The sequence below is a fragment of the Lepidothrix coronata genome, unplaced genomic scaffold (genome assembly GCF_001604755.1).
Source record: "Lepidothrix coronata isolate B3197 unplaced genomic scaffold, Lepidothrix_coronata-1.0 Scaffold147, whole genome shotgun sequence".
NCBI classification, from domain to species: domain Eukaryota; kingdom Metazoa; phylum Chordata; class Aves; order Passeriformes; family Pipridae; genus Lepidothrix; species Lepidothrix coronata.
Genome location: NW_016690327.1, coordinates 931,503 through 944,088, shown reverse-complemented (window position 1 = coordinate 944,088; position 12,586 = coordinate 931,503).

Sequence of the window (12,586 nt, the reverse complement as noted above, 5' to 3'; positions counted from 1 at the left end):
TATAAAAAGCTGTAGACATTCTGCTTTGCTGGTGACAGAGATTATGGTCCATCAAGTAAGTAAATTAATTTAGTGAGAGGGAAGGAGGACAGAAGCAAAGGAGAATTCCCCTTGTGAAGCTCAGTACCCAAGCACAAGCTCCTCTTTCCTTGCCTACCACCACTGTACAGCTTCCAAGAATTCCCCAGAGGGGCCAAAACATCCCCACCAAGTGTTCAGAAGGTTCTGGGAAGGATGGGACAGAACCTCTTCTCCCTCAAGAGAGGCAGAAGATGGTTTTTCTTCTTTTTCATGACCAACATGATTAACTGCAGGGACTTCTCCCCACAAAAAAAAGACATCAGCTGCTGCATTCCTCCATCAGAACACTTCCCTCTCATGCCCTCAACACACAGGGATTATCTGTGTCTCCCTGGGATTTTTAGTCTGGAAATGGTTCACTTCCTTCAGCCATTTCTCACTGTCACCTCCAGAGCACGTTTGGATGCCAAGAAAACCTTTACCCAACAGCTCTGTGGGGTTTGAAGGATCCCAGGTCAGACAGAAAGTGTGGATTGCAAACGAAATCAAGGAGGACACGAAGACCAGGTGGGTGGGTCTGTGTTTCCCCTGGCCTTGGACATCACCCACGTGGGATGGCAGAGCATTCCCTGAGTCAGCATCACCCATTGCTCCCTCTGAGACACAGAATCAGGGTAAGAATCCTCTGGAAGGGCATCCCAAGCCCTTTGGCACCGGGCACAGGAACACCCGGCTCTGCTCAGAGCGGCAGAAGGGCACGAGGAAGGGGCACTGCTGCCCCTGGGGTACCCAATTCACCACCTCAGGGGGCACTGCCAGGGCAATTCCGAGGCACCAGGAGGACAACCCTCCCTCTGAGCAGCCTTCTGGTGTCTTTGGAACGGGACACAACTTCCAAGGAGCACAGAGAGGGCAAAGAGGAGCATCTTTTAGCCAAACCCCGAGCAGTGACCCCGCTGCCTTTGGCATTTCTCAGCCCTGCTCTCCCTGTTAAACAGCAGCTCCTGGAACAGGGGATAACAATCAGAGGCTCTGCACAACACAAACACCCTTTTACTCCAGCAGTGGGGGGAGGAATCTCTTTAGGAAAGCAGATAATCCACAAACCAGTGCTAATAAGTTATTGACTTTCCTACAGTTCCTGCAGCAGCAGCTGATGGTTCCCAGTAATCACTTCCCTTCCACCCTCCCAGGGTCCAGCTGTGCCTGCCCAGGAGCTCATTTATGGCAGCTTGTGATAATGGGATATTTTAGCAATGTCAGCTTTTACACCAAGATATAAAAATCCATGGATTTATTGCCCCCTTGCTCCCGGAGCAACGAAACGGGGAGAGACCCAGGAGGGTGGGAATGTGTCTCATCCACGTTCAAGTGACACAGCTCCTCTCCCCTGTCCTGCCTGTGCTGGTTGATCCCAAGCTGCCTGCCAGGAACCACGTGCTCTGTGCTCTGTTTAGCCCTGGTCATGCAGGGCCAGAAGCACAGATGAAGCAGGGGGGCAGGGGGAGAGCAGGGGGGCAGGGGGAGAGCAGGGGGGCAGGGATGCTGAGAGATGCTCTTTGCCCTGCTCAGGTCACCCGAAGGTTCAGGCTGGAAGGGAGCACAGGTCCCTCTCCACAGAGCTGCTCCCCAGTTTGTGCTGCTCTGTGGGGTTACTGTCCCCAGGGCAGGATTTCAGTTCCTCTCTGCCCTTCTCTCCCGCCTGCCCAGGCCCTTCCAAGGGGCTGCTCCTCCAGCTTTGTGTCACCAGTGAACTTGCTGAGGAGGCATCAACCCCTTCATCCAACCACTGCTGGGCCCAGGACTGACCCTTGAACAGTCCCAGACCTGTATTTGCTGTTCCCATGTTCATTATAACACATCACTGTATTTGTGACTCTGGTCAGACCTCCTGGCACTTCCCCACACCTGAATCTGAATTCCCACAGAGGCTTTAAATCAGCCAGCTTGAGCCCAGCTAGATCAGTGGTTGGGGTGCTGGTTCTAAGGTTTCCTTGGGTGAGGTTCAGGGCCATCATCCCCTGTGCCCCCCCTGGGTGTGAGCAGATGGGATGGGGCAGCACTGCCCCAAACTGCTCTCACTGCAGCTCTGGGGGGCCTGGAGTCACTTGTGCTGCCCTCCCAAAGCACCTGGCACAGCCACATGTTGGCCCAAGGAGGGCTTCCAGGCAAAGATCTGGCACTAATTAAAAAGATGAGCCAGCCAGAGCTTCAGTCTGTAAATGAACACCCCCTGCTACCAACACACAGTCAATTCACACCAACCCAGTAGCTGCTCCTTCCCATGGGAAGTGACACCTGGAACACCTGACAGGTGACCCCAAAAAACATCCCCTGCACCAGTTAAACCACATTTTGTTGGCACAGCTGGTGGAGAACAGAGTGAGCTCTCCCTGGGCCAGGAGTGTCACATCAGTGGCACTTGGGAAGGTCAGGAGCAGTGTGAAAAGAGAGGACACACCTCCCAAACACAGCCCTGCTGACTGAGGCACATCCATCCCCACCCAGGAATTCCAGTCTCTTCCTGCCTTTGGTGCAGCTGATTTAGGAAAAAGACTTGTACATCAGTGCTCTCAATAAATTCTGACTAAATCACAGCTGGACCCTCCTGCCCTTAAAAGCTGAACATTTTCTATGGTAGAGAAGGAAGTTTCTTGATATGATGGTGGGAGGGAAAAGGGGGCAGGGGAGACTTTCTGGGAGGAGAAAAGAAAACAAAAAAATCTGTATTTTCCCCCCTTAACTAAGGCAGCTTTTAGTGAAAAGCTGAAACACTGCAGGGCCTCCAGGGAACCAGATCCTGTCAGAGGTTTGCATTTCAGGGCTGATCTCTGAAAGGTGAGGGCAGCATTTGCTGGGAGATGGAATGATAACTTTGTCCTTCAGGCTGAAACAACAGAGCTGAACGTATTTCCATTGAAACAGGAGCAGGATTTCGAGGATAAAGGGTAAGTGGGAGTGGATGTGTGTGCTGGAGGAGAAGCAGAACACAAAGTCCACAGAGCAGCACTGGGAGGATCACAGGAGATTTTCTGTGCCCCGGGGAGGATGGGCTGTGTTTAACCTGCTGGGCTCCAAAAAGCTGCAGCAGGGAAGGGTGGAATTGGTTATCATGGAATAATCATGGAAGAGAATGGTTTGGGTTGGAGGGACCTTAAAGCCCACCCGGTTCCACCCCCTGCCATGGGCAGGGACACCTTCCACCAGCCCAGGTTGCTCCAAGCCCTGTCCAACCTGGCCTGGGACACTTCCAGGCTGGGACATTTTGAGAGCTGCAGTTCAGGGGAAGGGTGTCCAAAGTGTGCAGGACAAGCTGGAGGAGGAGCTGATCTACCAAAACCCCTCCAGTCACTCCATCCCAGTGAGAAGAGCAGGGGAGAAATCAATAACCTGAGCAAGAAACTGTAATAACAACTGACATTTATACAGCATCAGCTATCCAGGTGTCCCCAAACACTTGACAGATATTACAGGGGCTGAACTGATCTACAAGCAGGGATCTGGCTCCTTGCAGAACATCCATTCCCACGCTGAGGCAAAGGAGCTCCCGTGGATTTTGTGGAAATCTCACACAATTTAGCACAGGAATCCCCCCCCCCACCATGGACAGGGCAGCTCAGAGCCAGGGGAGGTGAATTTTAGTTTTGTGTGGCCGGGCAAAAAGCATCCCAGTGTTGGGAGGGGAGGCTCAGGGGCACTGTGACAAATAATTGTGATTTGTGAAACAAATGGGTGATGGCATCCAAACAAAACAAACGGATTGTAAAACTTAATTACACCCCCATAAAGAAATAAAACAGACCCTTACAAGGTCAAGGGGCCCTAAAACCTCCCTACTATCCCAAGAATAAAATATGGTAGAACTTTAAATCTGTTCATCCAAGAATGCATGAATTGTGACCGTTGTAGAGATACCATTTAGCTTTAGCTGTAAGAAAACCCATATATTAAATACTTAGTAAAAAACCTGTAAAATGTATATGTATATGATATAATTAATATGCATGAAGTAGCTAAGATAAATGCCAAATGTACACTGTAGTGTGTGTGCAGATTTGGGAAACTTGTCCCCATTTCTGTCACCCAGCCAGTGGTGTTTGCTTTTACCAGATAATAAACTCCTATTCAAAAACTTAGAGAAACTCGAGATTTTGTTTATCACAGGCACCTTCACGGTGCTGTGCTCACCTTGCAGCCTCAGCCCTTCCCACCAGGAGCCCGAGTTCCACATCACTCTGCTTTCCATTAGGCAGGAAACTGTTCCAGGCAGCCCCAGCCCCGGCTTTGCCTTGGGCACAAGCAGCAGTGACACTGGGAACAAGGTGTTTCCTTGTCTCTGCCTCAGCTTTACATCTCCTTTACAAAGGAGAAAAAATGACAACAACGGCAGAGGAGCTAAGAGTGGCATTCAAAGGCTCAGCTACAGGAGAAACCAACCCCCAGCCTGGGAGCTGACAGGGGAAGCACAGCTCTGATGGCTCTGGGAGCCCAGACTCCTGTCAGGCTCGAGGCTTTCAGCCCTGACAGCTCCACCTGGCACTGGTTACCTGCAGCAGGGCAGCACCTGTCTGTGCCGGGTCCAAACAGGTCCAGCGACACCGAGGAAGGGCTGAACCCTTTGTAATTAGGTGTGAAGGGCAGGACAGAGTCAGGCTCAGTGGGAGGAGGAAAGGGCTGTTACTGAGGGGGCACATCTGCTTTGCAGCTCACCTTGGGGGCCAATTCACCCCCCTGCAGGAGCTCAGAGGGCAGAGACACTGGGCCAGGGGCTGTTCCTCCCACCCCAAGGAGCCCAAGGTGTGGAGCCCCAGGTCTCTCACCCATTGCCTCCCCCCCCTTCCCTCCCCTGCTCTGGAGAGGGACTTCAAAATCTGCCCCAGACACCCCACAGCCCCTCCTTCCCTTCAGTCCTGGAGCTGGTGCAACTGTTGGCTTCCAATAAACATATGGGGCTTGATTATAATTATTATTAATTGAAAACTCCCTGAGTTTTCCCTGTGTTCCCATCCCGTTTCCCTCCCCACGCTGCACCACAGGCAGAGGAGGAAGCCAAGGAAGCTGCTTCCAGGAGCCAGCTGGGCTGGGAGTCCCAGAGTCACCCTCTGCACTTGGGAACAGCACAGCTCTGCAACACAGCGAGAAAAAACACTCCTGGCTGCAGCTTCTCCTCCTCCTCCTGCCCCTGGATGGATCCAGGGCTGGATCCCCACGTTTGCCTCCCCCTCTGACCCTGCAGACTCTGCCCAGCTGGGGCTGAAGTTGCCAGCTGTGAAGTGAGCCCTTCCCACAGTCCCCTCTCAGCTTCCTTCCTTCTGCCCCTCCTACAAATTGCCCGTTTTCAAGTTAAACATCCAGGAAAGGTGGCAAGTTCTGAGTGGGGAGACTGAAAGAAAAGCAACATCACAACTTCTTCAAGGGCTTCCTGAATTCCCACTTCACATTTCTCCCTCAGCACATCAGTGCTGCTGCATCTCTGCCACTCTGGGACGTGTGACAATCCCTCTGCTGTTTCCATGAGCCCTGGGAGAGCAGTGGAGGATGGATTTGCATGGAACCACTGCAAAGTTTCTCAGCTCTCTCCACAGCTTGAAATCACAAAAGAGGAGTTTGATGGGAGGTTGTTGAGATGGGTGAGAGAGAAAACACTCCTTTCAGGCAATAGATACCCTTCCAGGCCTTGGGTAGCTTCAAGGAAAGAGAAAAACTGTTCTAAACTCTCCAGGAATAGTTCTATCAGCACCAGCTCCAATCCATTAATCGATTTGTGTTTCCAGCTGCAACTCGCACAGTAAATCAAGACACTGGGGAAAAACCCCGAAGAAACAGGAGTGAGAAAATCCTACTGCCAAGAGATCACCTCCCAGAGTGTTTGCACCTCACCCCCCCAAAGCCTGAAGGAGATGAGAGTGAAGCTACCCCAGCTCAGCCTGCTGCTGGCTGCTGGCTGCTCCTGTCCTCGCTGCACTCGAGCTCCTTCGGGACAAACAAACCTGGATTAAGTTTTCCAGTATCATAATCATAACTGGGGGAGGAAATTAAAACATCTCTGCTGTTTGTTCAGCGCTGCAGAAGTGCCTTTCTCAGGCCTAACGAGCCTCATTAGTTCCACTGAAGCTTTTTCAGTCCTGTGCAGGAACACTCAGGTCTTGGTTAAACACCTATGGAGAGGTTGTTTTTCCAGCTCAGATTTTTTGGCTGGGTGACTCAACAGGCTGTTCCCAATTTGCCAGTCACCAATGGCAACCCTTAAACCCCCAAAAAGAGCACACAGGAGGATTTCTGGCAGCTGCCAGTACCTGGGGCAGGGTTGGGGTGAGGGCATGGGCTCTCCTCACATTAAAGGCTCTCAACACAAGGGATATTGTGAAGAAAAAAGCAAAGTGGAACCTGAGGAGTGGCCAGAGGAGCTTGGATGGGAGGAATTACATTCCAAAAGTTAATTTTATCAGTGTTGATTGCACGAGTCAGGGCTGAGGTGGAGGCAGTGCCTGTGCTCCCCCTCCATCTGCTCCACACAGCCTGAATTATGGCTTTGGAAGTTTCCTCCCCAGGAATGTGCCTCTCCAGTTGTTCCATGAGACCAAGGGAACTGCTCCAGCTCCCACTGCCCAGAGCCCTGGCAGCAAACAGCCAGTGAGAGAGGATTTACAGGGAACACACCAGCCCCCAAATCCCACCTGGGGAAGTTTATTGCTGTGGCAAATCCCTGCTGCAAAGGGAAGTTGTTGTGGCAACAGTTTGTCAAGTTTTTCACATCACTTTTATATTCTCCTGCCTCCAGAGGTGTCACCTCCCACCAGGGGGGTGCTCAGTGAGATCCCTGCCAAGGTCTCCAGCCATGTCCCACCTCCCTCCCTGCTCTCCTCAGGCTCCCAGGCTGCTCCTCCCACCCAGAATCAAGGATTCGTCCCAGGCAGTTTTGCATCTTACTTGAAAAAGAACTGCAAACATGTCACAAAGAAGCCCCGTGCCAAGGCAGCTCCACGGGCTGTGGCACAGGCTGAGCGTGGCACACCCATCCCTGGCACACAGGTAGGATGCAGCCCTTGGATCCAGCCTGCTTGTCCTTATCCAGGATTAATTTAGTTTCAGAAGCAAACCATTCCTGGCCACCTGCCTAAATCCAGGGGTGTTGTGGCTGTTCCCACATTCGTGATGATGACAGTTCCTGGTACCCAAACCCAGGGCAGAACCTGCTCCCCTGTACCTGTCCAAGGTCCTGTTTTAACAAGATTCCTTTTGGTACTTCCAATCTCCACCAGAAGCATCCCCACAATCTCCCAAACACCTTTTGTTTCCCAAGCACATTTACACCTCATCCCGTTGTAGCCTCCTGCTCCCTGCACAAGACACCAGCAGCTCTCCAAACCTAACACTGGCTCCAAAGAACCTGTACCTGTCCAAGGTCCTGTTTTAACGAGATTCCTTTTGGTACTTCCAATCTTCAGAGGAATTTCACCACAACTCTTCCCCACAATCTCCCAAACACCTTTTGTTTCCCAAGCACATTTACACCTCATCCCTGTGCACAAGAGACCAGCTCTCCAAACTTAACACTGGCTCCAAAGAACATCCTTCCTCCCTTTTCTCTCCCTGCTTTTCAATCCCCCCTTAACTCCACGCTAGATTTCTTCCCTGCAAACACCCAATTTAGGCGGCATCAGGAGGTGCTAACACAAAGTGCTTCACTGTCTTGTCGGCAGATCACAGAAATCCAGCCTCATTCGAGTTTATCCAGTCGGAAACAGAAGTAATTGATGTGAACCTGAAAAAACATATGATTTGGAACAGGGGGGGTGGGGGAAGAAGCTTTTCCCGGCCCCGCTGTTCCAACCCAGCCCTCCCTCAGTCCATCACCCGGGGCTGGGTAATCACGAGCTCCATTATCACCTTCCCTGCCCGCCTCTACCTCGGGCAGGAGGAGCTGCAGTGAGGCCGAGGTGTGAATACACACCTGCCGCGGGCTCCTTTGGCACCGGTGCCTGGAAATGAAGCTGCACTGAAGGGAAAACAAAGCCCTCCGTGAGGACTCGGGGACGGGGAGTGCTGGAGCGGGGATGGGATGCGGGTGGGGAGGCAGGGAGGTCCCTGTTCCTCCTGCCCAGGGCACAGACCGACAGCCAGAGCTTCATTTCCAAAGGCAGGAGCAGCAGGGAAGCTGGATGTGCCACGGGCACCTCTGGTTAGGAATTGTTCGGGTTTAAAGGGACTTTAAGCTCATCCCGTCCCACCCAGGACACCTCCCACTGTCCCAGGCTGCTCCAGCCTGGCTTGGAACATCCCCATTCCAGGGATGGGGCAGCCACAGCTTCTCTGGGCATCCTGTGCCAGGGCCTGCCCACCCTCCCAGGGAAGGATTTCTCCCCAGCATCCAACCAAACCCTTCCCTCTCAGTTTAAAGCCATTCCCACCTGTCCTGCCATTCTGGGCCCTTGTAAAAAGTTCAGGAGTGGTAAAACTGAGACTCACCCCTGCCCCCTGATCCTCAGAGCTTGGAGCATTAAAAAAAAAAAAAAATCTCTTTTTAGGGGTGTCCAGCCCCCAGCTCATCAAACATCCCAGGCAGAGAGGGCATGAAAGGTCACAGCACAGAGGTCCTGACATTCCCTGCAGGTCTCCCAGCTCAGAGCCACAGCAGCACATGGGAGCACATTTGCTCAGGACACACCAGGTTCACACCCTGACACTGCCCTTGTGCAGCTACACGGGCTAATTAAACCCAAATTACTGCCCCATCACCGCTCCTCCTCCCACACAAACAACCGGCCCCAGCCCTCGAGGAGCAAAGCAAATCATTCCAAAGCAAATCATTCCAAAGCATCCTTTGAAGCCACTGTTATTTATATTTTGCACAGACCCCCCAGGTGAGAGTCCAGACAGAACAGGTGTTGCACACACTTTATTTCAATTAAATGCTGTAGCAGGGAGACCAGCCCAAGGCTACAGGGAGCCAAATTAGAAAACTGCATGAAAAATACTAATAAAATACATCAGATTCAGTCAAGGGATGTTCACAGGAGCTTGGCTGTCTGCTCCTCTGGGCAGCTCTCTGTTTTTTAGGAAGGAGGCAGCCTGTCCTCAGACACAGACCCTCCCACAGGGACATTCCCTGCTGCCACCACGGAGCCACGACCTTGGCTGGAGGGGAGGAACAAACCCCGGGGCTCTACCATCCCTCAAACCCTTGCAGGTTTGTCTGTGGCTGCAGAAGAGAACTGAATTCAAGTAACTGCTCTTCAAGGAGAGGAATGTCCAAGTTGTCTGCCAGAGCAAACTAATGGGTCACACGGGGCCAGCAGCAGAAAGGCTTTGGCAGGGATATTTTCCCAGGAGATGATTAATTTTGGAGACTAAAAATGGACTAGACTAGAAGCTCTCTGCTGCCTGGCCAACACAACCACTGGACATGACCTTCCAAAGGCAGCTCACTTGGGAGTCCAGACAACCAGCCTCCTAAAACTCAGCAATAATTGGTTTCTTCCTCCCCTGCTCCACATTCTGGAGCATCAAATCAGACAAATAAAGCACCAAAACTCCACACCCACTCTGCCAATCAACTGGGATACTCTGCTTGGGATGGAGCCGTTCCAGAAGGGAAGCAGAAGCCACAAAAGATGACTCTGATTTCAGGAGAAATATATTTGGAACAGTGGAAACACGACACTAAAATCCACCTCTCCTTTCCTTTGGAATTAAAAACCCCAACACAACCCTTTCCTTCAGATTCCTTCCCCCCAAAGACGAAGCCAGTTTTCCAGCATCCCAATAAATATTCCAAAGCTCAGCGTTTCCTTAATTGGTGCCCATCATCATGGGATTAAAAGGTAAATGGAATTCCACCCTTTCCTTCTGTCACAGCTCTTCCACCTACCCACAGTCACCAGGATTTTTCCTTCAGGTCCCACCTCACTTCATGTTTTGCCTTTTCCTGGGGCTGACTCCTCATTCCAGGCAAAGCAAAGGCACCCAGGAGAGCAGCCCTGAGCAGCCCAGGGGTGCACTGGCACAGGGTTATTTGGTGCTCAGCTCAAAGGTTCCCAGGGAATCCTGCGTGGCTGAAATGGGACTTTCTGCCCTTTCCATGGGGTAGGAAAACAAACCAAACCAGCTCCTGCACCACCTTCCCACTTATTGCCACCCCCTCTAGCAGTGTGCTGGGAATGATTCCATGAATTGGGAAGGATTTCCTACCTTTGCCACCCCCTCTAGCAGTGTGCTGAGAATGATTCCATGAATTGGGAAGGATTCCCTACCTTTGCCACCCCTTCTAGCAGTGTGCTGGGAATGATTCCATGAATTGGGAAGGATTTCCTACCTCTGCCACCCAGACTCGGGCGCTGAGTCCCTAAATGGGACTGTGGGGCTGTTCTGGGGTTGGCACCTCCTTTGGGAAGGGCTGGGAGTGCCCCCAGAGCCCACAGTGAACACCCAGGTGTCTGAGCCAGGCCTGAGGGAGCTCCTGAAGTGATCCTGAGCTCAGCCTTCCCTCCCTCCCACACAGGGCTTTTGTTCTCTGGCTGTTTACAGCTTAAAATTATTGTCACCATAAACGTTGAATCACAAGGCTGGGACTGAAAGGAAGGATTCCTGCTTTGTTTGTGGCTCCCTCCTTTGTTGCACCCCCCCTGCTTTGGTTGGGCACCTCATCCAGCTGATGTGACACGCTGAAAGTCTCAGAGGGGTGAGAGCTATGGCAACAGGAGCTGTGCATCTAATCCCTGCTGCAGAGTGCTCAAATCCTCTGTGCAGCAGCACCAGCACAGGAGGGGTTCCATTTGTGTTAAACTCAGGAAAAAAGTTACAGAAATTCAGAATAACAGGGGGAAACTCAGGGCAGCAGGTCCCAAGGGGTCAGGGCTGAAGCAGGTTCAAGGGGCAGGTGGAAATGGGGCTCTCCTGGAAGGGGGAAGTGAGGCTGGAAACACAACAAGAAATGGCAGAGCCAGTGGAAGGGTCTGGAAGTTGCTCCAGGGCACTGCTCCTGCTCGTGGGCAGGGGTTGGTAATTCAGAATTGTTCACCTGCACAACACCAGCTAAACTTGAACACCTTCAGCTGGTCCCTGTCTGAGCAAGAACCTGCAGGGACAACACCACAAAGTGCTCCAGCTGGGGCTGGGACCCCCCCAGTTCCACAGCTCAGACCCGAGGGCTGGGTGGGCACTGACCCAGCCCCCGAGCCCAGCTCAGCCCCTCAGCACCACCAGGACAGGGCACAGACCCCACAGACACTGGCACTGCTGGAAAACCGCTCTGCTCCCTGTCCACTTGCAAAGACACAAACAGTGTGGACCATCCGTGCTGTGTTTGCTCCCCAGGACATCCAGGGGACACCCCAAAACACCCCAAACCCAGCCAACAGAGACCTGCTCTGACCAGGGCAGCCCAGCAGAAAACTGGGAATTAGAGGAGTGTTTAGAAATGTCTGAACACTGCACACACATCTCAGAAACCACGGGAAGAAGCAGGGAAGCAAAGCTCAGCTGATCCCTGGGAATGCAGCCAGGATTCCCAGCTCCCCAACATGGGCTAGAACCACCTGCTTATGAACAAGGGTTTTTGCATCCTAAAAAACATATAAAGTCTCCTCTATGACAAGTTCTACACAAGGACTATGTACAACAGCAGCAGAACCCCAAAAAAGAAGTGCAGTGACCTACCTTTGCTGTTGCCTTCTTCTGGAGGGGGAACACGAACAATCCCTGAGCTCCCAAAAATTAAGGACACTCCACCCCTTCCTGGGGGCCCTCCACAGCCCCAGATAAAGGCTCTGGGGCCATCAGGATGATGCCAAACAGCTGTGGGGGTGCTGGACGGTTGGGGGGTTCAGGTGCCCCTCGTTTGTAATCAGGGCGAGGTCGGAGCAGAGGGAACCAGAGCTTGGAACAACCCCTAATTCACCTTCCAATTTACATTCCACAATCCAGAGAGAGGGAGGGAGGGAGGGAAGGAAGGAAGGAAAGAAGGAAAGAAAGAAAGAGAAGTTTTTTCTTTTTAAGGACAACCAAAGCAAAGATTTGGGGAGGTCAATAAAAAGATTTGAGACTTTGCAACGGAAGCTGCAGCAAATCCCTGGAGGAGCCCCCTGAGGGTCCCTGCCCTGCCAGGGACCACCTGAGCTGAATTATGGACACACCTGAGCTGAATTATGGACCCTTGAGCTGAATTATGGACCCCTGAGCTGAATTATGGCCCTGATGGGCTCCAGCTGGGCCAGGCAGGGGAAGGGGAGGAAAAGGAAGGGGAGGGCCCCTCATTCCTCCCCTGGCAGGGGTGAGTCTAGAAGGTTCCAAGCTCTCCTGGAAGAAGCTGCAGCTCCTCTGAAGCCTTGAGGTCACCTCTGGGCTCTGGTTTTCCTTTGGGAGTTTGGTTTTTCCCCCTGGAGGAGCCACGTCTGCCCTGGTCCCAGGTAGGTGGATGTTTTAAGAAGGTTTTTTGGGGTGTGGGGGGAGCTTTCCTTGGAAACACAGTTGCTTAAGGATGGAAAATGTCTTTGTCACCTCCAGCCTCGCAGTCAAATCTTCAAACTTTGGGTGTGCAGGGATGAATTTGGAGCTCCTGAGCAGC